The sequence below is a fragment of the Amphiprion ocellaris genome, chromosome 16 (assembly GCF_022539595.1).
Source record: "Amphiprion ocellaris isolate individual 3 ecotype Okinawa chromosome 16, ASM2253959v1, whole genome shotgun sequence".
Lineage (NCBI taxonomy): Eukaryota > Metazoa > Chordata > Actinopteri > Pomacentridae > Amphiprion > Amphiprion ocellaris.
Window position 1 is genome coordinate 2,148,572 of NC_072781.1, and position 27,946 is coordinate 2,176,517.

Here is a 27,946-nt window from a genome sequence, read left to right on the forward strand (position 1 = left end):
TAGATCTAGGAACAAAGACAAATTGATCTGCTTTCAGTGCTGTTCTAGATCTAGGAGCTATAGCTTCTGGTCTGATAACCCCATTATTAAAGGACTTGTTCATAGATCTGCTTCCTAGCTCTGCTTCCTAGATCTAGAACAGCCAACCAGACTTTTTCAGTAGCAGCTCCGCCACCTTTATTGAAATGTTTTTTTAGTCTTGTTTGTCTAATGTTGACCAGCACTTTGGTCAACATTTTGTTGTTTTTAATTGTGCTATATAAATAAAGTGAATGACCTACTGTGTGTAAGATCACTTATTGTCACTTATCACTTATACATCGGCAAAAACTGCCGATGTCTATCAGATAAACTGTCCAATCCACAATATCTACTGATTTCCACATGACCCAGGTTACTACAATGTCTAAACTACACAACACTGCTGATGAATTTTCCAAGAAATTCTTGTAAATCTGAGGATTGATCGCATAGTGACTTTAGAAATCTGTGTGCCGCAAACCTCAAAACATGCTGACCTTCATTGCTTTCATTCTGCTGCTGTATTTTGAAGGCTGATTGTCTTATGCATAATTTGAAAGCACAAAGCATCACAACTCAAAAAGTCCAAACTAATTCAGGTACCAAAACTGTAATAGCAGCAGGAATGCAACAACTTGGTAGGGTTCTTTTTATTTTTTAAATTTTTAAAATTTTTTCTTTGCTGCTCACTGTTTTCACCATGGGTCTTCCAAGCTTCAAGTCTGTTTTAGTAAAAGTTGAAGTAAATTTGAATGGTTTAACCGGTCCTCTAGTTGAAACCGTCTTACATAAAGCATCAGATACAACTTTCTGACACTTTTTTACTGTCAGATGTGGTTACCCCCAACATCTGGCACTCATGGTCAGTTAAAACAAACCATCAATAGCGTTTGCAAATGCTATTTGAACTGGGTCTGGGTCTCATTTAGAAAAACCCCATGTTAGATGTCAGGAAGAACATCATCTTTCTCCCCATCAGTAAAGTACAAAGCCGATTATTATTATAGCAGCAACTATTCAATGGCTTTTGAACCCTTCCCCGCTTTTCTTTTCTCCATTTCACTGTCTGTCTTCAAACTAATGAACTTTCTCTGTTTTTCTCCAGACTTCCTGTTTATGTTTTCTTCACTCTGCCTGTAAATCTTTCTTTCCTCCATTTCTCTCTGGCATTGACATCATCACTTTTTCATCTTTGCAAACCACCATTCCCAGCCCTCCTCGGTTTCTTCTTTTGTACACATGGCTAGTTATTTGAGGGCCAGATGTTTCAATGAAAATATCATGTCAGACTGTCAAAAACAAGCTGGTCAGCTATTGTTTTCCACTACAAATTACAAAATCCATTTTGGTTCCCAGGGATATTGTGTGTGTTGCAATAGTGCCAGCTTTGTGGACGTGTTGGTTTGGACGGGTTATCTGGACGTTTTTAACATAATCAGTCACAGTTCTACAATGACTTGCGATGATATAATGCTTTCGTATTTTTACAGCAGTAGTCTTTTACCAGGGCTGCACAGTGGCTTGGTGGTTAGCACTGTTGCCTCACAGCTAGAAGATCCCCGGTTCGTTTTCCCAGGATCTTTCTGCATGGAGTTTCCATGTTCTCCCTGTGCATGTGTGGGTTTTCTCCGGGTTCTCCAGCTTCCTCCCACAGTCCAAAAACATGCTGAGGTTAATTGGTTACTGTAGGTGTAGGTGTGAGTGTGAGTGTGACAGACTGGCGACCTGTCCAGGTGTCCTCTGCCTTCACCCCAAGTCAGTTGGGATTGGCTCCAGCACCCCCATGACCCTAATGAGGATTAAGCAGTGTATAGATGATGGATGGATAGTCTTTTACCACACACAGTTAAGGGTCAAGCATCTTCATCAAGTTACACTGTGCAACAAACAGTTCACTAGTTTTACATTCACAGCAAGTAAATTCTATCAAAACATGCATTATTATTTGTTAGTTAGTTATAGTTGGTTATGCAACAGTTAAGCACAGAAACACAGCCAGCCTCTTCACACTTAACTGGAGGTCTTTATTGAAACAGTAAAAGGTTGTTTATCTTGTTTGTGTTGTTTTAAAAACACAAAAAAGAAGGCCCATTTTTTGAATTTTGTGTAAAATTATGTCAATTTTGGCTTTTTTCTTCTGCTTTTTTGTGTTTTTCCAATGCACATCAAGGAAGTAAGCACGTGTATACCAAAAACATTTGGTGTAAATGGTGTATTTTCTGGGAAAATTCCTGGGGTGCCAATACTTTCATCCATGACTGTAAATATTTTTCACCAGAGAAAGACCTGATGAATGTCAGGTGCACCAGTCCAACCAATGGGAATATTTAGTTGAACTTTACGGATATTTTGTTGCAAAATAGCCATACTCTGGTGCATGTTTGTGCCTCTATGTTTATATTTTCTGTTTGCTAATAGTCTGCTTTATAAGAGAAAATGATCATTTATAGACTGAGATCTTATTCTTCCAGTAATTCTCATACTGAATGAGTAATGTCTGCGTAGCTCTATCATTCCTCATTTCCTCCCTTCCTTCCTTCTATCTCCCTCTTTCTGCATCACCCCTTCCCACCCCTGGTCCTCACTGCCCTCCACACTCCCACGACCCACGATCTCTCCTTCCTCCCTCTACCCATCCTCATCTCCTCCCTTCATCTCTTCTTTTCTATCTCTTTTCTTCCCCTCTCTCCCCCTTCCTTCTTCATTTCCTCTCCCCCTTCCTTCCTCCTCCCTCTCTCCTTCCATCTGTATCCAGGCTTTATCAGTCACAGTAGGGTTATTTGTCTATCAGTTACAGGGCACGTCTTTGCCAAGAATGAGATAACGGAGGATGAAACCATGTGGTGGACCTCTTTCTCCAGGACTTTCTTGTCTTCTACTCTCCTTTTGTCTGTTCTCCCTCCTTATCCCCCCCCCCATTTCCTCTGTCTTCATTTTTTTTGCTCCCTTTCTCCCACACACATTCAGTTTTTTCTTTCCTCTGTCTTCTGTTTTTGTTCATTAGCCCAGTGCAGCAGGCATGGGTCTGGTCGGGGTCTGAATAGATGAATACTGGTCTGGCATCGAGCCTGGCACCAACCCGGATCCGCTAGCACACACACACACACACACACACACACACACACACACACACACACACACACACACACACACACACACACACACACACACACACACACACACACACACAAAAGCACACACAAAAGCACACATGCACAAGACATGCATGTACACAGACACACAAAAAGCTGCAGACATGCCAGAAGAAACATGTAAAAGAAACTCAAGCAAACATGCATGTAAGTACAGACACATGCATACATCAAGCCCCTCTCATTCGCACACACACACACACACACACACACACACACACACACACACACACACGCATGCAGGCCTCCCATCCATCCATCTCAGCTCCTTGATTAGATTAGGCATTATTAATGGAGGGCCTGTGAGCCGAGCAGACAGCGGGGTCACACCGAGTTTAATTCCATTCTCAGATAACTTAATTTGGCCTGATGCGATTGTTATTGCCCCGGTGCTAGATGTTTATAGGAAACAATAGCCCCCATAACACATCCAGACATCCTATTTAAAGAGGGTCAGCCGGGGGCACTGGATACAGCAGCTCCTCTTCCTGCCGTCCTGACTCCGGCATTGTGGCTGATTTAAGGGGAAAAGAGGATTAACGGGCGTATTGAAATGTATTACCTTCGCCCAGCGAGCATGTGCACCGTAAACGCGTGCTTCTCCTGCATGGCACACGAAAAGCAAAGGAAAGCAGTGCTGGAATTTTGTGATAATCCTCCACGTGGCTTTCAGCGAGCAGTAAATCTAGTTTTTTATTGGTTTGTCACAGGGAGTTCTCTTACAAAGAATAAACATTAAGCGTAGATGGCACAAATTTATGACGTGCAGTCATCGACGAGGCGAATAAAGCTGTCGGAGGGGGAGTGACGAAGAGGAGAAGAGTAGATTGATATACACGTCACGTCAGAGAGGAGAACGCAATTAAACTGGAAGAGGGAAGGATTTGGGCTCTAAGCAACACAGACGTAGATTTATTAAGTAGAACTCAGAAAGCTCATTAAATGCAGGAAAAGACGACAAACCACAGTCTCTTTTTTTCAAATCCATCACCGGTGACCGCACGATTCGCTGTGACTTTGACCACAGTTTGGGAGGGAAACATCCAAAGCAGGCGTGTCCAACATGCGGCCCGCGGGCCAAAAGCGGTCCTCCAGAAGGTCCAATCCGGCCCTCAAAGTGTAAAAATTCCAGAGAAGACATTAACTGCAGATTGGAAATTAGTAAAGCTATAAATTTAAAATAATTTCTAGACCGTGACAAGTTGTTTAGATCATGAAGTAAAATACTAGATTGTTCTTTTGTCATTTTGTGTCTCATTTTTTGCAATGTTTTGTTTGTTTTTTTGCCTTATTTGTCTGACTGACTTTTGTCGTTCGCCTCATGTTTTTGTCATTTTTTTTCTCGTTTTAGTCATTTTGTATTTCTTTTTTGTTCACTTGTTTTTTTTAATCTTATTTGTCATTTTGTGTTTTGCCTTATTCTTTGTTTTGTGTATCATTTGTATTTTTTTTGTCTCACGTGTTGTCTACTTTTTTGTCATTTTGTTTCTTGCTTTTGTCATTTTTTTGTCTCATTTGTGTAGTTTTTTGTCTCGTTTTTGTTGTTTTGTGTCTTTTGTTGTCACTTTATTTCTGTTGTCTCTTTTTTGTTTTGCTTCATCGTTTGTCTAATTTTTTGTCATTTTATGTCTCGTTTTTGTAATATTTTGTCTTGTTTTTTGTTGTTTTTTTGTCTTTTTATGCCTGACTTTTGTTGTTTTGTTTCTCATTTTTGTCGTTTTGTGTTTTGCTTTATTTGTTGTTTTGTGTATCATTTGTGTTGTTATGTGTTTTTTGTCTTTCTTGTGTTATTTGTCTACTTTTTCGTTGTTTTGATTCTCACTTTTGGTCTTGTTTTTGTTGTTTGTTCATTGTTTTTGTCACTTTGTAACTTTTTTGTCACATTTTTGTCTCTTTTTTGTTTCGTGTTGTTTGTTTCACTTTTTGTTGTTTTGTGTCTTGTTTTTGTAGTATTTTGTCTTGTTTTTGTTGTCTTTTGTCTTTTTTTGTCTACAGTAAAATCCTATATTGTTCATTTTCAGGTACTTGTAACTAAATGTTTTGCGCCTTTGTAGACACTCTCTGATCTGTCAGTTGTGAATGGAATTGAACGTATTTTTGTTAAGGAATTTCAGGTTGTTGATAGTGTTTTGTACAAAGATAATTCCTTAAATGTGAACATTTTCAGAACGTACTTTTTTGTACTAAAACAAGGGAAATATTTGGAGTTATTTATCGGTTATTACGCTGTGATTTTACTGGTCTGATCCACTGGAGATCAAACCTGGAACCTGGACTAAGATGAGTCTGACACCTCTGATCCAGAGGCTAAACCAACTTGTCCACCTCACCGCCCGAAATTGATTTCCACCCGTTTAAAGCGAACGAGGGAAAGAACCGGACATCAAACGAGCCACTCTCCTCGTTTCAAAACACAGACCACATTAATAGGAGCCGGGTTTCATGCTGGAACGTTGCAGCTGCATTCCTTGGTTTTCATTTAGAAATTTTTACGCCATGTCACGTTAATGTTCCAACCACTGACATTTCAGTCATCACCTCATTGCAGCTGAGGTAATTCCTTTTAGTACCAAACCAAGGGGGTTGCAGAAAAAGAGCGAAAACAATGAAAAAGGATTGGAGCCAGTCCAAGGCCTGCGAGGAGAAAGCTTATCGTGTATCGTGTTGCTGCTCTGTAGTCTTGTTAGCGTTAGCGTGCTGCTGACGGACCGGTCTGTGCGGGTGGGTCGGTCGGCGCTGAAGCCGGGATGGAGGCCCCCGCAGATCCGGTTTCTCCGTGATGGATGAGTTTGGCTGGAGACTGTCGGTGGAGCTATGACCCTGCTGATTGCATGCATGTTTCATGGGGTGATGCTGTGGAGTGAGGCTACAGATCGCCTCTCACCCGAAACCTACGGTGTCCTCCTCGCTTCCACCGATACAGTCAGACCTGCTCTAATGGCCGAGTGGAATAAACGAGCAGGAATTCTGACTAACACTCACAGCTTGCACATAAAACACAGCCAGCAGGATTCAGCCATGAATTCAAGTCAGTTCATTAAATTACATTTTGCTGCTTGGATCATGTATAAAATAACAAAAAAAAGGCTTTAATATGACCAAGATTTTGCACTTTTAGACGTTCTAATTTATATTTTGGCTCTTTAATGTGTGCAGCAGAATGACCTCCAACCTACCAGAAAAAAAAAAGTTTCATTTCCTCTGTGATCAACACAAGCGACCAAGAAATGCAATAATCAAAACCACAGCTCCATTTAGAGCAGGGGTGTCCAACTGCCGGCCCGCGGGCCAAAAGTGGTCCTCCAGAGGGTCCAATCCGGCCCTCAAGGTGTAAAAACTCCAGAGAAGACATTAACTGCAGATTGTAAATTAGTAAAACTATAAATTTAAAATAATTTCTAGACCATGACAAGTTGTTTGGATCATAAAGTAAAATACTAGATTGTTCTTTTGATGTTTTGTGTCTCATTTTTGTAATATTTTGTCTTGTTTTTGTTTTTTTTTTGTCTGACTTTTGTCGTTTGTCCCATGCTTTACTTGTTTTGTTTCTCGTTTTTGTCGTTTTGAATTTCCTTTCTGTCTTGCTTGTGTTTTTGTCTTATTTTTGTCATTTTGTGTTTTTTTTGTCTCTCTTGTGTTATTTGTCTACTTTTTTGTTGTTTTGTTTCTCAATTTTGTCATTTTTGGTTTCGCCGTTTGTCCCCTTTTTTGTCGCTTTTTTGTTTTGTTTCATGTCCTTTGTCTCATTTTTTGTCGTTCTGTGTCTCATTTTTGTAATATTTTGTCTTGTTTTTGTTGTTTTTGTCTGACTTTTGTCATTTGTTTCATGTTTTTGTCACTTTGTTTCTCATTTTTGTCATTTTGTCTTTCCTTTTTGTCTCGTTTGTGTTATTGGTCTTATTTTTGTTGTTTGTCCATTTTTTGTCGCTTTGTAACTTTTTTGGTCCAAGTTTTTGTCCCTTTTTTGTTTTGTTCTGCGTCGTTTATCTCATTTTTTTGTCATTTTGTGTCTCGTTTTTGTAGTATTTTGTCTTGTTTTTGTTATTTTTTGTCTTTTTGTGTCTGACTTTTGTCGTTTTGATCATAAAGTAAAATACTACATCATCAGTTCCATATAGCTGTGACTAAATGTTTTGTGTCTTTGTAGACACTCTGATCTAGAAGTTGTTGTTTCTTAAATGATAAACTGAGGCATAATCGTGCTGAAATTGAACTTATGTTTCTTTAAAAATTTCAGATGAACTTTTTTGCAGTAAAGCAAAGGAAACATTCGGAGTTGTGGTTATTTATCAGTTGCTATGCTGTGATTTTGCTGGTCACTGGAGATCAAACTGGCTGAATGTGGAACCTGAACTTCGTTTCTCTGCTTTTAAAGCCGTGTAAGATGGAATTTTAAAGGAGTTTATTAAAGTCGGGCACAGGGAGGCTGCTTTTTGTTCTTTTAAACCTACACAGGTGCAAGCAAATAAACCCGCTTCGGCTCCTCGAGTGATGAAAATAAAGCGATTCTGGCTCAAAAATCCACAAGAAGGGGGAAAGGGAGTTCTGGTTTGTGCTCACACCTGGTGCTAGCTAGCAGCAGAGCCCAGCCCTCGGAGCACTACAGGAGAGCAGACTCACCACAGACCGAACAAGCTGTTGGAAAAACCCTAGGTGGCCATAATGAGAACGCCATGTAATGCATCACGCTGCCGGTGCTGCTGGAACCGGAGGCATGCTGGGATAGCAGCAGACGGGAAGGAAGTTAATCACTGACTTAAGGGCTACTCTCCAAAGTTTCTGTCCTCATTGAAAATAGATGGAAACTTAATGAGACTGAAGCTTTTTCTCTCCTTAGCCAGTTTTCCCAAAGTAAATTCTGATATTAGGAGTTTTCAATGAGAATATTATGATGAATTAAAGCTGCAAAGCTCTTCCTGTTCCACTGAAAGTCTTGTGAATCTGGTGAAAATTATGTATACAAAGATAACCATACAAACAGGTGTATTGTGTGCTTTTACTTTTGGAACATTTAGATTCAGTAAAACATCACATTTCAATATTAAGACATACAGGTGATGTTACATGAAATAAATGAAATTAACAAGTTTAGATATTAATTTGTCTAATTTTTATCTTTTTGTGTCTTAATTTGTCTCATTTTTATCATTTTGTGTCTTAATGTGTCTCATTTTTTATAATTTTTTGTCTTAGTTTGTCTAATTTTTATCATTTTGTGTCTTAATTTGTCTCATTTTTATCATTCTGTCTTAATTTGTATCATTTTTATCATTTTGTGTCCTTATGTGTTTCATTTTTATCATTTTGTCTTAATGTGTCTCATTTTTCATATTGTGTTTTAAGATCTTCTTCATGTCTGAATAAGTTTACAATATTACCCTTCTGTTTGTGCTGTAGCTCCATATTTAAAAGCCAGATGGATCCCGTTATTTTTGTATAATAGCACTTATTATGTGTTATTGTTTTATCATTAAACTGTTCCTCATACGATTTTTATTTCAAATCTCATGCTAAAGTACATCGTATGTTTGACTCAAATGTGTAATTTGGGGTTCTGTTTTTTCAGTACTTTAGATAACGGATGTTCCAGTTTATGTTAGTCTTGTTCTGCTTGCAGTGGCAATAAAAAAACAGTAATGTTGGAGTTCACACAAGAGCTTTTCTCTTTAGCTGTTTGCCAGCGTGGCCAGTTGGCAGTTTGATCAGAAGAGGGTTTGATATTGTGGACTTTTTTACGTGCACAGTGTCATAATTGATGGTTGTATCCCATAAAGCTGTCATCATTGGTCTGGGCTGCCAGAGGTGGCCTCCTCGCTCCTCGCCGTGCACGGCCTGCGGTTTGTGTGCACGACAAACAGCTGATAAGAACCGAGCCCAGATAAAGGAGCGGTGTTTGAAACCGAGAGGGAAGTCGATAACGACGCTCAAGGTTTCAGGAATGACGGGTTCCAGCGAGTACACAGATGATCTCAACACAGCACTGATTAGCAGGACGCTGTTTGGTTTGTGTGTGTGTGTGTGCGTGTGTGTGCGGGAAATATCTCCACTCTCATGCTTGGTTTCATCCCTCGGCATGCGTGCACGTCTTCCGATACTGTATTCGTACTTATATTTAAGTAAAGTTTATTATGTGTCTAATTTTTATCATTTTGTGTCCTAATTTGTCTCATTTTTATCATTTTGGGTCTTAATTTGCCTAGTTTTTGTCATTTTATGTGTTAATTTGCCTAGTTTTTGTCATTTTGTGTCTTAATTTGTCTAATTTTTATCATTTTGTGTCTTAATTTGTCTAATTTTTATCATTTTGTGTCTTAATTTTCCTAGTTTTTGTCATTTTGTCTCACTTTTATCATTTGGTGTCTTAATTTGTCTCATTTTTATCATTTTGTTTTTGGTGACTTGTCTCTTCTAGAGGGTGTGGATAGTGCACTTGGTCCTTTGTCCTCTTTCAGTAGACCATTTGTGAAACTTAGATTCTGGCTTTACTCTGGAAAAACAGATCAATGCCGTTGTCAAAAACAGTTTTTTTCAGCTACGTTTGCTTGCGAAAGTCAAATCATACTTGCCTCCAAGAGACTTTGAGAGAGTGATGCACATGTTTATTACAGTACGCTTGGACTACTGTAATTCTCTTTATGTTGGTTTGGGCCAAGCCTCAATTCACAGGCTACAGATGGTCCAAAACGCTGCTGCCCGTTTACTGACTGGAACCAAACGGTACCAACACATCACTCCAGTCTTGTCATCGTTGCACTGGCTCCCAGTTCGCCAGAGAATTGATTTTAAAATTGCTCTCATGGTTTTCAAATGTCTAAATGGCCTGGCGCCTTCTTATTTGTGTGACCTACTGTCCATTCGTAAACCTGCGAGAACTCTGAGGTCCTCATCCCAGCTACTCTTGGATGTTCCCAGGACCAAATTTAAGAAAAGCAGAGGTCAGCGAGCCTTTTCTTTTGTCGGTCCCACTCTGTGGAATAGTTTACCTCCACATGTCAGAGCTGCTGAGTCACTTGAGCACTTTAAATCTCTTGTTAAGACGCACCTTTTCTCCCTGGCTTTTTAATCATCAGATGTGCTGAATATGTTATTTTATTTGCATAGTATAATTTATGTTTTTATTCTATTTTTATGACTTTGCTAATTTTAAAGTTATGTGTCATCTTTTAGTGTATTTGATTGTTGTGAAGCACTTTGGGCTTTTTAGTTGTAAATGTGCTATATAAATAAAGTTGACATTGACATTGACATTGACATTGACATTTTGTGTCTTAATATGTGTCATTTTTATCATTTTGTGTTTTATTTTGTCTTATTTTTGTAATTTTGTCTTAATTTCCTTAATTCATTTCATTCATATTTGTATTTATTTATTTATTATGCGCTCATTGCAGTGCACGTCGATGCCTGTGCATGTATGTTTGCATGCATGTGAGTGAAAGGCCTAATGTCTCATGGATGAAGGAGGAGCATCAGTCTAAGTGGCAGCGCGGTACATAACAGAGTATCCATCCACACTGAGCTGAATAATTCATACGAGGACGGGGAAATCAAACATTTTCGTAGATTAATTTATTGCATAGCAGATGAAGGCTAGAATAAGCCAGAGAGCTTTATTAGCGGCGCATGTATGTCACTGGAAGGCCTTTGTTTTCTTCTTTGTCTTCATGGAGTAGAATCAGTTTTTATTTTTGATCAGGTTTATAGATTGTTACTCTTTATTCTCACGTCATCTGATGTTCATCCTCCTCTTTTAAAAGAAAGAAAACAGTCAGTGATATTTCCTGTACAGTCTTGCTTTGATTCCTTTTGTCTTGTTTCCTTAAATTCCTTACTTTTGGATGCCATATTCCAGACAGGTGTTTCAAGTCCGGTTTGTTTATAAAATGCAGATTAGAAAAGTATGACAATAATACACATATTTGTTATTTTGAGGTGAACTGCTGTACTACTAGAGGCTGATATGACATTATGATGCACGGCTACAGGCTGTTGAACCATTTCCAACATTAAGGCTCAGGTTTAGAATAAAGTTACACTGAGAATCTTACTGGACCAAATTAATGTTAATTTTGTAAAACTGCATTACAGTTTGTGCATGTTTGGGCCACTGTTTGAGCCAATAATGCAGGTTTTGTGTTATTTATCAAGACTTTCAAGCATATAAAGTCATTTTCTAAAGTGTTGATTTGCATGGCCTCACTTAAATGTAAAAATAAATGTAAAACAGATGAGATGTACATAGATGACATTTTGATGAAAGACACAGAATAGCTGTTAGGTTAGCTTTCTGTCCACAGTCGGCTGCTTTAAACGCTTAACTTAAACCTACCAGAAAGCACTGAGGATAGTTTTTTTTAAAGCTCGCCATGCCCTTGGGTAAGACAACCAAACACTTAACTCTCTCTGCAGCTCTGACCTCTCCTGTTTAATGCCTCCACGTCTATCTGATGGGTATGAGAAAACAAATTCCTAATTACTCTCAGCGGAATAAGGTGATCAAGCGCTCCAAGAAAACCTCCTCCACGTACACTTTAAGCCTCTTTATAGAGACGTGTTATGTGCAAATCCATTGCTTTGGAATGGAGGAAAACAGCATTAGGCCAGAATGAGAAGGCATGAATATTGCATCAGAGCTTTGTTATGCTCAGGCTCTCGACTCTCTTAATGGTGCACTTTACCAACTAGCTCTATCCATTAAATGAGCGCGCTTAATGTGAGTGTGTGTGTGTGTGTGTGTGTGTGTGTGTGTGTGTGTGTGTGTGTGTGTGCAGGCGTGTGCGTGGAGATAATGTGTGTGTGTGGCCTTATGGGCTGAACACGTTTGTGTGCTCTGCTTGTGTGAAAGTGATGCAATCCGTCCAAAAAGTGATGCAACAGCGAATTGTTAAACCTTAAACAAATGATGTTAAAAAACTTCACGGCCTCGGTGAGACTGTAAACCATAAACCAGCGGTGTCAAACTCATCTTAGTTCAGGTTCCACATTCAGTGATCCAGACCAGTAAAATCACAGCATAATAACCGATAAAAAAGCACAACTTTAATGTTTCCTTTGTTTTAGTGCAAAAATGTTTACATTTAAGGAGTTTTTTTTTTTTTTTTTTTAAACAAAATATCATGAACAATCTGAATTTTCTGAAGAAAAATAAGTTCAGTTTCATCAACATTCAGCCTCAGTTTATCATTTCCACATTACAACTTCCAGATCACAGTGTGTCTACAAAGGAACACAACATTTAGTCAAAGCTATCTGGAACTGAATGACATGACAAACATGACAAAATATTACAAAAATGAGACACAAAATGACAAAAGCGAGAAACGACATGAAACAAAACAAAAAAATTAGACAAAATATTAGACACAAGCAAGACAAAAAAACAACACAAACCAATGAATAACACAAAACACAAAATGACAAAAATAAGACAAAAAAGACAAGCGAGACAAAAACGAGGAACAAAATGACAAAAACATTGAGACAAATGACAAAAGTCAGGCAAAAAAACAACAAAAACAAAACAAAATATGACAAAAATGAGAGACAAAATGGCAAGACCATTGAGCAATGTAGTATTTTACTTTCCGATCAAAACAACTTGTCATGGTCTAGAAATTATTTTAAATTTATAGTTTTACTAATTTACAATCTGCACTTAATGTCTTCTCTGGAATTTTTACACTTTGAGGGCCGGATTGGACCCTCTGGAGGGCCAGTTTTGGCCCGCAGGCCACATGTTGGACACCCCTGTTCTAAACGGATGAAAAAGAAAAAAACAGGGAGGAAATGTTCTATTTTGTGTCACCTGTGTGGGATGGTTAGCCCAGCATCGACTGGTTCAGATGATTCCCGGCTCTTATCTGCTGAGATAACCGTGATGGCTGTTTGTTTAACTCCTACTCTGACCTCTCCGTTGTTGCTTCTCTTTTTTTTTCTTCGAGCTCTTCCCCTGCGATCAAGGTTGGGAAACTCAATACACCCAGTGCACTCTGTTTTCACCTGGTCGTCACGGTAACCCCAAAACACGGGGCGGTCGTGAATGAAATTCCTGCGTGTCATCAATCACTGGCCGACAAAGACGGGATTGTTGTGGTGTTGGAGTGACGGGGGGGAATGTGCTGGCTGAGGCCCTGAGCTCAGACCTGGATGTTTACTCTGATCTCCTGACCCTGGAGAAAGAGAGAGAGAGACGATAGACCAGAAGATTTAGACGTGAAATAAATGAAATTAACCAGTTTGGGCGTTAAGTCGTCAAATATCTATGTGTATCTGTGAGGACAAGTTTGATTTTTACACGACAGCGAAGACATTTTGGCCAGTTTGAAGTTAAAATCTTGGTTTTAGCTTAAATTTACATCAGAAAAAAGTGAGAATTATGGTTTTGCATTTGGCTGTGTTAGTTCAGGTTACTGCGAGTATAAAGCCAATGAATGTACTCACAAAGATATCCATACAAATGGGTTTATTATGTGCTTTTACTGTTGGAACATTTGGATTCAGTAAAGCAGCATATGTCAGTATTAGGATATACAGGTGATATTAGCTGAAATAAATGAAATTATCAAGTTTGGATATTAATTTATCAAATTTTTATCATTTTGTGTCATAATTTGTCTCATTTTTATCATTCTGTGTCTTAATTTCGCCCAGTTTTATCATTCTGTGTCATAATTTCGCCCATTTTTCTCACTTTGTGTCTAAATTTGTCTCATTTTTGTCATTTTGTGTCTTAATGTGTCTCATTTTTATCATTTTGTTGTCCATCCATCCATCATCTATACACCGCTTAATCCTCATTAGGGTCGCGGGGGTGCTGGAGTCTGGAGTCTATCCCAGCTGACTCAGGTGAAGGCAGGGGACACCCTAGACAGGTCGCCAGTCTGTCACAGGGCTACATACAGAGACAAACAATCACTCTCACATTCACACCTATGGGCAATTTAGAATGATCAATTAACCTCAGCATATTTTTGGACTGTGGGAGGAAGCCGGAGTACCCGGAGAAAACCCACGCATGCACAGGGAGAACATGCAAACTCCATGCAGAAAGATCCCGGGAAAGCCGGGACGCGAACCAGGGATCTTCTAGCTGCAAGGCGAAAGTGCTAACCACTACACCACTGTGCAGCCTCATTTTGTTGTAATTTGTCAATTTTTTTTTTATCATTTCGTGTCTTAATTTTTCCCATTTTTATCATTTTGTGTTAGTTTAACTAATTTTTCTCATTTTGTATCTTAAGTAGTCAAATATCTGTGTGTATCTATAAGGACAAGTTTGATATTCATATTAGTAGGTTTTGGTGTTTTTTTCGTATTACCACTTCTGTCTGAAATTGTCCAGGTTTCAAATCGAGAACAGGACTTAAAGCTAGTTTTACCACCAACTAATACAGAAATTTAAGTTTAAATTACACACAGTGCAATTACCAACAGTATTGTGTCAACGCATCTCATCAGAAATATTGTTTGCAACTGTAAACGTTTTTCTAAATCTGCAAATTATTATTTTTTCAACAATGGAATTGAGGGCAGCACAAAAACCAAGATCTTTACCAGGGATTACGTTTAATTCTAGACTAAATGTTGTCTTTCTGAATAAAACGCACCAAATGTTGGACCATTTGCATCCATGCTGAGTTTTCATGCTAGCAGCAGGTGATCGGCTGCATCACAGTGAAAGTACTGAGCCTATCGGCTTCTCCTCTACTCCCAACAACCTCCCTTCTCTGAATCTCCTCTCAGCCTACAGACTCTTTACAACGTCAACACTCAGCCTGCTTGTCTTTGCCTAACCGTCCATGCATCCTAGAGCCCGTCATTAGCATGTATGAATGCTAACCAGGCTATCAGGGAGGACGGCCATGTGCCATAATCCCCCTCAGCATTCCCGCTCGCCAACACTTGGAATCTGGTTCACATTTCTGCTGCTCGCTGATCCGTCATGGAGCGTTTGGGTTCAAACAAGGGAGGACAGAGGAGTTTCAGAGATCAAAAGGACACGTCCCTACAGCAGAGTAGCAGTATTTATAAGACAGAGTTTACTTCTCAGAGATCTGTTCACTGTAGCAGGTTGGGAAAAAAGTTGACGTTTATCATTCTAGGCCTATAAATAATAATAATACAGTGTAATGGTGTCATTTTAACAACCAACCAAGGCCTGGTTTCCTGCTACCTGACCACCAGATCTGGCTGTCGCATTCTTTTTCTTCTGCCTCTGACTTGAAGTTCACCAAGAAATTCTCTAATTTATATGCGAACATGAATGAAAACTGTTTAATAAGAACTTGAGATGTTCTTGTAGCTGGATTTTGTAGCTTTGGATGGAGCTGGCTGGTCCAGTCTATATAAGAGAAGCTAATTAACTCCATCCTGATTGGTATTGATCTCATTATATAATTCCTGGCATCGAGGTGAACTCCAGTCGACACATTCCTGGAAATGCTGAAATACTTCTTTGGATGAAACTTTGGTCACAAATGGCATTTAGACCATGACAAGTTGTTTTGAAGTAAAATACTAGATTGTTCTTTTGTCATTTTATGTCTCATTTTTGTAATATTTGGCTGGTTTTTGTCTGACTTTTGGCGTTTGTCTCGTGTTTTTGTCATTTTGTTTCTCATTTTTGTCTTTTTGTGTTTCCCTTTTGTCTCGCTTATGTTTTTTGTCTCATTTTTGTCATTTTGTGTTTCACTTTATTCGCTGTTTTTTTGTCTCATTTTTGTTGTTTTGTTTCATGCTTTTGCCAATTCGGCTCCTTCGTATCGCTTGTCCATTTTTTTTGTTGCTTTGTAACTTTTTTGTCAAATTTTTTGTCATTTTGTTTGGCGCTTTTGTCGTTTTGTGTCTCGTGATTTTTTGTCTTTTTTTGTTGTTTTTTGTCTTTTTTTATCTGACTTTTATCGTTTCTCGTGTTTTTGTTGCTTTGTTTTTCGCTTTTGTTGTTTTGTGTTTCCTTTTTGTCTCGCTTGTGTTTTTTGTCTTATTTTTGTCATTTTGTGTTTCATTTTATTCACTGTTTTTGGTCTCATTTTTGTTTTGTGTCTCTCACTTGTGTTGTCTGTCCATTTTTTGTCACTTTTTTGTTTTGTGTTGTCTCATTTTTCGTCGTTTTTGTAATATTTTATCTTGTTTTTGTTATTTTTTGTCTGACTTTTGTCGTTGTCTCATGTTTTTATCGTTTTGTTTCTCGTTTTTGTCATTTTGTGTTTCGTTTTTGTCACGCTTGTGTTTTTGTCTTATCTTTGTTATTGTGTGTTTTGCTTTATTTGCTGTTTTGTGTGTCGTTTTTGTTGCTTTGTTCACGCTTTTGTCATTTTTTGTCCCACTTGTGTTTTTTGTGTCATTTTTGTCATTTTGTGTTTTGCTTTATTCGTTGTTTTGTGTATTGTTTTTATTGTTTCGTGTTTTTTTTGTCTCGCTTGTGTTGACTACTACTACTACATTTTGTTTCTTGCTTTTGTCATTTTTGGTGTCGTTTGTGTCATTTGTGTAATTTTTTTGTCTCGTTTTTGTCATTTGTGTTGTTTTCTTGTTGCTTTGTAACTTTTTTGTCTCATTTTTTGCCATTTTGCGTCTCATTTTTGTAATGTTTTGTCTTGTTTTTGTTGTGTTTTGTCTTTTTTTGTGAGACTTTTGTCGTTTTGATCATAAAGTAAAATCCTCTCTGGTTCAGTTCCAGAGGACTAAATGTTGTGTTCCTTTGTAGACACTCTGTGATCTGGAAGTTGTAATGTGGAAATGATAAACTGAGGCTGAATGTTGCTGAAATTGAATTTAAAGAAAAAAGATAGAAGATTTCTATCTTTTTTCTTTAATTTCACCTGTCTGCATCTCTTTTTGTCTTGTAATACCAGTGACCTTTCCTCTCACAGCGGCTTGTTTTTCTAAAGTTTCTGGTCAATTTAAAGGCTCCATTTCCTTCATAAAGAATAGAGGTCAACACCTGCTCTGTTTCTTTTTCAATACCTGAAAACTGCTCAGACTTATCGTCAACACCGACCCAAACCGGGACCTCTCTCTCCTCCTCTCCTCTCCTCCTGATTTACCGAAGCCAGCCAATATGTTCAAGCCTCCTTGTTTTCTCCAGCGGGACGTGGAGCCCCGACAGTAAATCTCTCTCACCGATACTCCTCCATATGGCTGCATGAAAATTTCATGGTGGAGAGCCCGAGGCTGAAAGGCCTAGCTGCTGGAGAACAAGTGTGTGTGTCTGGAAGTATGAGAGAAGAGCTTCTGAGATGCAGTGATTTGGTGTTTGTAGTGGTGAAGAGTTTATTGTCACACGGCTGCTGCTGCATAGACTGTATATACTGTACATGTAGGGCCATGCATGTGTTTATGTGGTAAAACCAGCCTGCAAGATTTAGGATTTACTGCAAAACCATTCATTGCCTGGAGGGAAACTTTACTGTGAATGCTGTCCATTACATAGAAAGTTTTTATATTTCAGGGTTCCACAGTATTTATCTCAAAGGCAGATGATGTTCCAATGTTCTAAATTTTAGAAGAGACTTCCATGTCATCTGTTTTGAGTAGAGAAAGAACATTACACTGCAATCTGTGTCACTCAGCAAGTATTTTAATACATAACGGCTATCTTGTGTGAATAATGAGCCTTCAAGAAGAAACAAATGACTTTTCCTGCATCACGCTTTAGATCAGGAGTGTTGAACTCATTTTAGTTAAAATGAGGACCAGTAAAATCATAGAATAATAACCTGTAAATAATCACAGCTCCAGGTTTTTTCATTGTTTTAGTGCAAAAAAGTTCACATTTAAAGAATGTTTTACAAAACATCATGAACAACCTGAAATTTAAGAAAAATGAATTCAGTTCAACAACATTCAGCCTCAGTTTATCATTTCCACATTACAACTTCCAGATCACAGAGTGTCTATAAAGGAACACAACATTTAGTCATCTGGGACTGAACAATATAGTATTTTACTTCATCATCAAAATGACAAAAGTCAGACAAAACAAGACAAAATATTACAAAAATCAAATGCAAATGGACAAAAATGAGACACAAAAGAGCAATGAGCAATCTAGTGTTTTACTTTCTGATCAAATCAACTTATGGTCTAGAAATTATTTTAAATTTATAGTTTCACTAATTTACAATCTGCAGTTAATGTCTTCTCTGGAATTTTTACACTTTGAGGGCCGGATTGGACCCTCTGGAGGGCTGCTTTTGGCCCACAGGCTTCATGTTGGATACCCCTGCTTTAGTTGGAGTTTTGTAAGGCTGTATTTTATTTATTTTTTAAACATTCCAAACATCGTCTAAACTTCCTGGTATTTGCTGTCTGTGTTCATCTCCACCCATCTGGTTCTACAAGGCGAGTGAAACAAACAGTATTTGTAACTCGTTCCCTGCAACAAAATCACCTGCAGCTACTGAAGGACGTCTAAACATTAAACAGAGCAGAGTGGAATAAGTCAAGTGAATCCTCTAGAATGAAACTTCAGGAGGCTTGTATGAGGCTGGTTCTCTGGTCTTCAGGGAAGCAGCCTCACTAGAGGTCACTGTTGTAGTTCCAGAGGAGGATCAGTGGAGGGAGGATGGGAATCATTCATTACATTCATCCTCCTGAAAGAGTTTTAAACTGGAAGTGTTACGTTCTATTTGTCTGCATGTCACTGAATATACTCTGTGCATGTGATGGGACTGTTCTTAATCTTACTCGGACACACAGACGACCACAGTGCTGATTTAACCTGCTCCTAAAGCAGGGGTGTCCAACATGAGGCCCGCGGGCCAAAAGCGGTCCTCCAGAGGGTCCAATCCGGCCCTCAAAGTATAAAAACTCCAGAGCAGACATTAACTGCAGATTGTAAATTAGTAAAACTATAAATTTAAAATAATTTCTAGATCATGACAAGTTGTTTTGATCATAAAGTAAAATACTAGATTGTTCATTGTTCTTTTGTGTCTCATTTGTGTAATTTTTTGTCTTGTTTTTTTTTGTCTTTCTTTGTTTGACTTTTGGCGTTTGTCTCATGTTTTTATTATTTTGTTTCTCGTTTTTGTCGTTTTGTGTTTCCTTTTTGTCTCGCTTGTGTTTTTTGTCTTATTTTTGTCATTTTGTGTTTCACTTTATTTTCTGTTTTTTGTCTTGTTTTTGTGGTTTTGTTTCACTCTTTTGTAATTTTTTGGCTCCTTGGTATCATTTGTCCATTTTTTTGTTGCTTTGTAACTTTTTTGTCAAATTTTTTGTCATTTTGTTTGCCGCTTTTGTCGTTTTGTGTCTCATTTTTGTGATATTTTGCTGTTTTTTGTTTCTTGTCTTTTTTTGTCTGACTTGTCTTTTGTCTCATGTATTTGTCATTTTGTTTCTCGTTTTTATCATTTTGTGTTTCTTTTTTGTTTCGCTTGTGTTTTTTGTCTCATTTTTGTCATTTTGTGTTTCATTTTATTCGCTGTTTTTGTCTTGTCTTTTTTGTTTTGTGTCTCTCATTTGTGTTGTCTGTCCATTTTTTTGTCGCTTTGTAACTTTTTTGTCTTTTTGTTTTGTTTTGTGTCATTTGTCTCATTTTTAGTCGTGTGTCTCGTTTTTGCAATATTTTGTCTTGTTTTTGTTGTTTTTTGTCTGACTTGTCGTTCGTCTCATGTTTTTGTCATTTTGTTTTTCGCTTTTGTCATTTTGTGTCTCGTTTTTCTAATATTTTGTCTTGTTTTTGTTGTTTTTTGTCTTTTTAAAGTAAAATCCTCTATGGTTCATTTCCAGATACCTGTGACCAAATGTTTTGTGTTTTTGTAGATAAACTGTGATCTGGAAATTGTAATTTGTAGATGATAAAATCAGGAATAATATTGTTGAAATTGAATTCATTTTTCTTAAATTACCAAATTTTTTTCTTATGAATGATCTTGCATGACATTCACTTGTTTCTGTTGTGTGGTTTCCTGCCAGAGAGAGGAGAGGAGGCTGTTTAATATTTTAATAGAATATGGAGTAAATGTGATGCCAAATGCGACGCCACGTGGCCTCATAAATATACAATACGCTGCTAATATGTCCTTCTCCATCAGGCTGAGTGTGATTTCTCTTTAACCTTTTCTCTACTGTTGAAGTTGTGTGTTTAAATTGTGTTGTACTCTGAAAATTTACTATTCTGGTCTAAGAATGTGATTCCGTGTCTCACATATTTGGACCTGCACTTCTTAAAGATAATCAATTATTCACAAAATACGCACCTTGCAGTTGTGACTGGCTGCATGTGAGCTGCATCACCTGTCATTAATCATTCATGAGTTCCATCTGTGTCCTGGACTTTTCAGACTCCAGCTCTCTGGAAAACAGAAGGATGAACTCTTTATTAAATATATTAGAGCTGCAGCAGTTAATCAGTCGTCAGTTATTCACTGAATCACCAACTATTTGGATTATCAAGTCATTTAATGTCATTTAACATCATTTTTCATAGAAAAAAAACACAAATTCTCTGAATCCAGCTTCCTAAAACCAAATATTTTCTGAATATCTGTGGGTTGTAGATAAAAGTAGACATTTGAGGATGTCGTCTTAGGGTTGAGGAACACCAGTCGACATTTTGGAGCATTTCTTGCATTTAACTGACTAAACAGCCAAATGAATGATTGAGAAAATAATCATCAGACTTATCGACAATAAAAATAATGGTTGGTTGCAGCCCTATCGTAAAAAAGGACACATACGATGGAAATTATGGCACGACAGTGTGGAAAACAAATGGTAAAAATGATAATATGCACTGTACAAAGCACACTTAAACTCTACCTGCAGTAAATTACCTTTCCTATAAACCTCACTTATCTTTCCCCTTTGGTGATGGCAGTTTCTTTCTGTGGATTCTATCAACTTCAAATTATATTTTGACATTAGAATGGGACATGTCTGCATCTTCAAACCATAAACAAGGAAGTGAATTCGGTGACGTACGTGCATTACGTTTGGACTGCTATGGTTGGTGGAACTCACGGGAGGCGGGCCTAAATTGTGGAAAAGTTGTGGTGATTGGACAAAATTACAATGTGACACAGAATTCACAGAGATTGGTTGAATTTGCTTTAATTGGTGCCATTGCAACATTGAGAATTCCTGGAGGGGCTCTTAAACCGGTGGCTTTAATTTTACTCGTTGACTTGCCAATCAAAGCAGTTCAATGAAATTGGTCCAACAGTTTATCAGTGAGTCCATTTGGTTTCTCAAAATTGTGCTGGATGACATTTTAGCAACTGTTTATTTTTCACTGATTTCATTAATTTTTGTCACACTAGACCAGGGGTGTCCAACATGTGGCCCGCGGGCCAAAAGTGGTCCTCCAGAGGGTCCAATCCAGCTCTCAAAGTGTAAAAATTCCAGAGAAGACATGAACTGCAGATTGTAAATTAGTAAAACTATAAATTTAAAATCATTTCTAGACCATGACAAGTTGTTTTGATCATAAAGTAAAATACTAGATTGTTCATTGTTCTTTTGACATTTTGTCTCTCATTTTTGTGATATTGTCTTATTTTTGTTGTTTTTTGTCTGACTTTTGTCATTTGTCTCATGTGTTAGTCGTTTTGTTTTCCTTCTTGTCTCATTCTTGCCATTTTGTGTTTTGCTTTATTCATTGTTTAGTGTATCATGTTTGTGTTTTTTTTACACATTTTTGTAATTTTTTTGTCTCATTTGTCCATGTTTTTGTTGCTTTGTAACTTTGTTGTAAAATTTTTTGTCACTTTTTTCTTCTGTTTTGTGCCATTTGTCCCGGTTTTTGTCATTTTATTTCTCGCTTTTGTCGTTTTGTGTCTCATTTTTGTAATATTTTGTCTTGTTTTTGTTGTTTTTTGTCTTTTTTGTCTGACTTTTATCGTTTGTCTCACGTCGTCGTTTTTTCTCGTTTTTGTCATTTTGTGTTTCCTTTTTGTCTCGCTTGTGTATTTGTCTTATTTTTGTCATTTTGTGGGCTGAATGTGGAACCTGAACTGAGATGAGTTTGACATATGTGATACTCAGGACACAGCATTACTCAGAAAAATATTTTTAATTGTCAAAACAATACATCTTGGAGCAGCTGTACAACAGCAGCAAAAACATTACAAGTATTTCTTTGAGGGTCATTCTATAATTTAGGACTAGTTTGTTCAACACTTGGAGACGTCACCAGGGTAACCCATTCTTCTATAGTGAGTGCTGAATTATGGGTTGTATGTAGGATTAATGTTCCCAGGCTGGTGAGAGTTTACAGTCCGTTTATAGTGATGAATGTTTCCTGTTCTCAGAGAGTCTTGTATTTAGGCCAATATAACATCTGTTAAATGTCCAACTTTGGCTCTTTGCATATCACCTAGTACCTTTCTTCTGCTGTCATTATTTAAATCTGTTTCATTGGCAATGCTCACACATCCTTGTTTCTCCAAGAAGATCCATCACCAGAGCTTGATGTTGCAGTTTAGGTACTTTTCACGTCTTGCAAAAGGAAAAAGCTTTAATTCTCAGTGGTATTTGGTAAAAAGCAATCAGCTAGCCCCACTTTCAGGTCAAATTTGTGCCATCTGCTTCCATTGCAAAAGGCTCTGGGTGCTTATATTTCCCAAGCATGAAGCTGTTCTTACATAGCAAATTCTGGAGCCAAGAACTGTTAAAGCACCCATTTTAGACCTATTCTATCCAGCCCCTGGCATTAAACTCTACAGAAATGACAAATACCAGCATAGTAGTAGTTTCTTCATGCATTAATCCTGAATTATATCCATTCAGAGTCACTAAGAAGCACTAAACCCAAACCTTTCCGGCTGCCAGTAGGTGAAGCCGTGCCCGACTTACCCCACATCACCCTCTAGATGGAACTATGCTTCACATGCTGCAACTAAACCACAGCGGAGTGGCTTTGTTTATTTTATAGCACTTGTCTGGATGTAATGGTTGAGGCGATTTATGTCAGAGTTCCTCAAATGTTCTTATTATATGCTTTCACTGTGATGTTTGAAGGAGAGCTGCTTTGGGTTTTGTGAGGACGGTCTCTCAGCATCACATCAGCTTCATCTCAACGCTTTCTGACAGCAGCGGTCAGAGTTTGTTTTGGTTGTGGTTTGGTTTCCTTCATTGTTTTTGGTCTGATTTTGGGAGATTTTGGCACGAAATGATCCGAGGGAAATCCCTGAGGAGAATTTGGGAATCAAACACTGGAGTTTGTTTAGTTTTTTTGCTCAGAAAACTCAGTTTGGTCGCTGTGTTCAAGAATTTCTGTAACAAAGCAAAAATCGAGAGTAGAAATCACAGAAAACACAGATGCCTACACACACACACACACACACACACACACACACACACACACACACACACACACACACAAACATGAACGGACACACACACTGAGCTGCAGCCCTGTGCTTGATTGTCTTACCATCAGTCATTCTACAAGTGGTAATTGAAAACACATCTCCCTCAGCCCCTGGCACCCATTACCAATAAGACACACTGGGGCTTTTCTCCTCCACAACACAAAGCACAAAAACAAATAGAGTCAGAGAGAGAAGAACGCTGTAGCTTTTGGCACGACATGAAGAGAACGAGCTCCCAGTGATTGGTGGACAGCCAGATCCATTTTTCCAAAAAGGGGATAAGAAGAAATATATGTTTCCCTGACAAACAGACAAAGCGTCGTCCCCAGTCGATTCATAAATCCTCATATTCTGAGCGCCGGTCTTTGGAAAGTCTATTAGTTCCGGATGTCTTCTTATCCTCCGTTTTTTCTGAAATTCTGAAGCAAATGAGATGGACACATGTAGAGAAGCATCCATATATATTAACATAGTGTACATTTAAAATATTTATAGTTTATAAAGGAGCATGAAGCTCTAAATATCTTTTAAATCAAGATATTTAGGCCTTTTAAATGAAATTATTGCCTCCCGTGGGAGGATATTTAGGTATGTAAGCAGTTTTAAAATGAATATTTGGTCATAATCCTCCTTTTCAAAGCCTGATGCCTACATTACCCACGAAGAATGACCAAGTATCGAGTTTTATTTTCTTGCAGAGTGAAGTTCCACTTGCCAAGGAGGAATAAATGTTCTTTAGTTTCTTTAAAACAGTGGATGTTTCCAGACTTAACTTGCAAAACTTTGGGTTTTCAGGGGTGTTAACATGTTCAAAATTTTGCAGGATATCTTTGGAAATTACTTTAAATGTGGAAATCAAGTTTTCTCCTTGAAAGAATCACTAAATGAGCAAAACAGAGGTTTGTCAGAGTGTTTGTTTAAAATCTGAACCATTACAAGTGCAGCAAAAGGAGAAAATCCAGCGTTCATTAAGATAAAAAACTCCAGCGTTGTTGCTTGAAATACCTGAATTCACAATGCAAATGATCTGAAGACACGTGCACGCGAATGCACGTCTCCTGCACGTGCACACACACAAACTTTCATGCACTCTAATGCCTCTCACATGCAGCTCTGATTAAAATGTATGTTTATCGTGACCCGGAGGAAGGAGAGTAAATGACACGAGGTTTAATTGGAGGCCGAGAAAAAAAACGAAAACACCTGTGAGGAACGTCTCCGTCTTTGTCCATGTGGTCAGACACACACACACACACACACACATGCACACACACATGCACACACACGCACAAACACATGCACACACACGCACACACATGCACACACACACACGCACACACACGCACACACACACACAAACACATGCACACACAAACACATGCACACACACATGCACAGACATTCTAAACAAAGGCTGATCAGTGAGGCAGAAAAAAAAGTGAGAGGAGGTGGAGGAGGGGATGGCGTGGAGGAAAAAGAGGCGAGGCTGACAGGCAATGATTGATGTTCGGCCATCACGCGAGGCCTGACACTCATCCCTCCCTCCCTCTGTTTTAGTGTGTGTGTGTGTGTGTGTGTGTGTGTGTGTGTGTGTGTGTGTGTGTGTGTGTGTGTGTGTGTGTGTGTGTGTGTGTGTGTGGACGGATGGATGTTTTCCAGCGTGTGTGTGTTCCAAACTAAAACCCATTCAATCAATAAGAGCGAGGCTTTCTGAATCACCAGATTGCTGAGTAGACAGAAGAAGAGGCGCTCCAGAGCACATTTCACATGTAGATTAAAATCCCAGTGTGGTAACCTTTAGCGTGGGCCGAGTGGGCGGCCGAGTGGAGGAGGTGGAGGAGGTGGTGGTGTACCGGGGGGTTAGCAGCATGTAAACAGGCCTGATATGTCAAGGTGGCGTACGTGACACGGGACAGGCGTGTTGTTCATGAAGAAAAGCACGGCTGAGGTGAGCCGGTCACACGCTGGGGAAATGTTTACATGTAGGAACAGGAAGAGCTCAGAAATACACCTGATCTGTGACGTACGCTGTAAAAAATGAACTTTTAAAATCTGCAATTTCTTCACCAGTTTAGGGTTGTTTCACAGAATGTTGTTAAATGACATGGTCTTTTACCTACACTTGATTATATTGAGTAAAATTACAGAAGAAAAATGTCAATTGATGAATATCTATGCTTTATTTCTTTTCTTTTGTTTAACCATAAAATTCCAGTATTTTTTATTATTTTAGTCAGCAAAAATATCAATCCTTTTTATATGTATATTAAGGATTTAAAAATGGTTTCAAGTATGACTTTACAAGTAATTATTTACTAGATAATATCTAGTAAAATTACAGAAAAAAGTATTAATTTATAAATATGTTGTTTTTCTTCTTTTGTTTGACCATTAGAGTATGTTTTTTTATTATTTTAATCAGCAAAAATATCAGTCCATTTTTAAATGTATATTTTGAATTGAACGATGGTATAAAATATGACTATAGATTTTTTTTAGTTTTGTTAAATTAGAGATAATATCTAGTAAAATTACAGAAAAAATATTAATTTATAAATATCTCTTGCGTTGATTTTTTCTTTTGTTTCACCATAACATTACAGTATTTTTTCATAATTTTAATCGGCAACAATATCAATCTTTTTTTATATGTATATTAAGGTTTCAAAAGTTTAGCCTAGTTTTGTTAAATAACCGATAATATCTAATAAAATTACAGAAAAAAATATTAACCTCCTATGACCTTGTTAATTTATTCTTTTGTTAAACCATAGCATTATAATATTTTTTAGTATTTTAATCGGTAAAAATATCAATTTTTTTTATATGTATATTAAGGATTTAAAAATAGTTTAATCTAATCTATGACTTTACAAATAATTATTTACTAGATAATTTCTAGTAAAATTACAGAAAAAAGTATTAATTTATAAATGTCTGAGTGTTAATTTATTCTTTTCTTTAACCATAACATAGTATTTTAATCAATAAATTCTTTTTTATATGTATATTAAGGTTTGAAAAATGGTTTAAAATATTACTTTACAGATTTTTCAGCTTTTGTTAAACTACAGATAATATCTAGTAAAATTCGAGAAAAAAATATTACTTGGGCAAAAATATAAAACACAGAACGCCAAAACTATAAATACATCCACATCAAAAATCTGTATTTTGAGAACAGTATTTCATTCTTTTGTTTAACGATAAAATGACTCTATTTTTACAGTAATTATCAGCAAAAATATCATGACTTCACAGATAATTGCCTTAATTTGAAAGAAAAAATAAGTGTATTAAGTATTTCTGAAAAACTGTACAGAATTTTTTACTGTTTACATAAATGACAGATAATGTCTAATAAAATCGCAAAAGTATTAATTTACACACTGATTGTAACAAAAATCCAAAACTGTAAATAATGTCAACATTGTTACTGTATTTAAAGCCACAAAAATATTGTTGGTTTTTTTTTTACAGATATTTTCTATTATTTGAAAAAAAATTTATTTATATTAAGTATTGACAAATGGTATATAATTTTTTCAAAGTGTTATTTTGCATATTTTTCTGGTTATGTTAAATTACAGAGGATATCTAGTAAATTTACAGACAAAAAGTGTTAATTTATATGATCATAGTTACAAAATCATCCAAAACTGTGAACACTGTCTACATTAAAAATTGGTACTTTTACAAATCCTAATTTATTCGTTTGTGTTTTACCATTAAATTATACTATTTTTTACAGTATATCAGCAAAAAATATAATTACTTTATAAATATTTACCATTATTAAAAAAAAAAGATCATGTATATTACGGGCTGACACATTGTGAATAATTTTTAATTTTAAAATAATTTTTCTTTAAAAAACATTTAATTTTACAGATTTTTCCAGTTTTGTTAAATTCCAAATAATACTTAGTAAAATCACAGAACAAAGTAAAATATAAATCAACAAAGCCCTGTCAGATTTGTTCCACATATCATCTCCTTGATTAAAAAACCACATCGGTCGACTCCTGTTACTGCTTATTGAACTCCAGCTCCTAGACTTTGTGACGTTCTCTTTGTATTTGGCTCTTTTGTTCTAATTTTCAGTTGGTGTTTCTTTTTCTCTGTTTCTTAAAGCGTTGGCATTCAGTCTGTGATCTTCTTTGGGGAAACTTTCTCCTGAAACGACATCGGCAGCGGCAACAACAGTTCGTTTGGGACAAATAAAGGTGAGAAGTTAATATCTAACACTTGTGTTGAGCAGTAAAATAATAAAACTCCACATATTAACACCTTTTAAGCATTAATCCACTGACAGAGCAGCGCAGAAACATCACAGCTGGGAGGATTAGCAGCAAAGATGCAGCCAGAATACTAAAAGAAAAAGCACAAATCTCCAGGATTACTCTGAAAGCACACATTAGGGTGTGAACAGTCTTGACTCTGGTGGGTTTGTGGGTC

General features: G+C 37.3%; 1 long non-coding RNA gene across 1 annotated transcript in view; it reads left to right on the forward strand.

Moving 5' to 3' along the window:
* The window catches only part of LOC118470541 (uncharacterized), a 186,917-nt gene that overhangs the window by 56,080 nt on the left and 102,891 nt on the right, over positions 1-27,946 (forward strand). Inside the window, exon 5 of the long non-coding RNA XR_008604386.1 lies at positions 27,623-27,714. This is a non-coding gene — a long non-coding RNA (uncharacterized LOC118470541). The remainder of the gene's footprint in view (positions 1-27,622; positions 27,715-27,946) is intronic.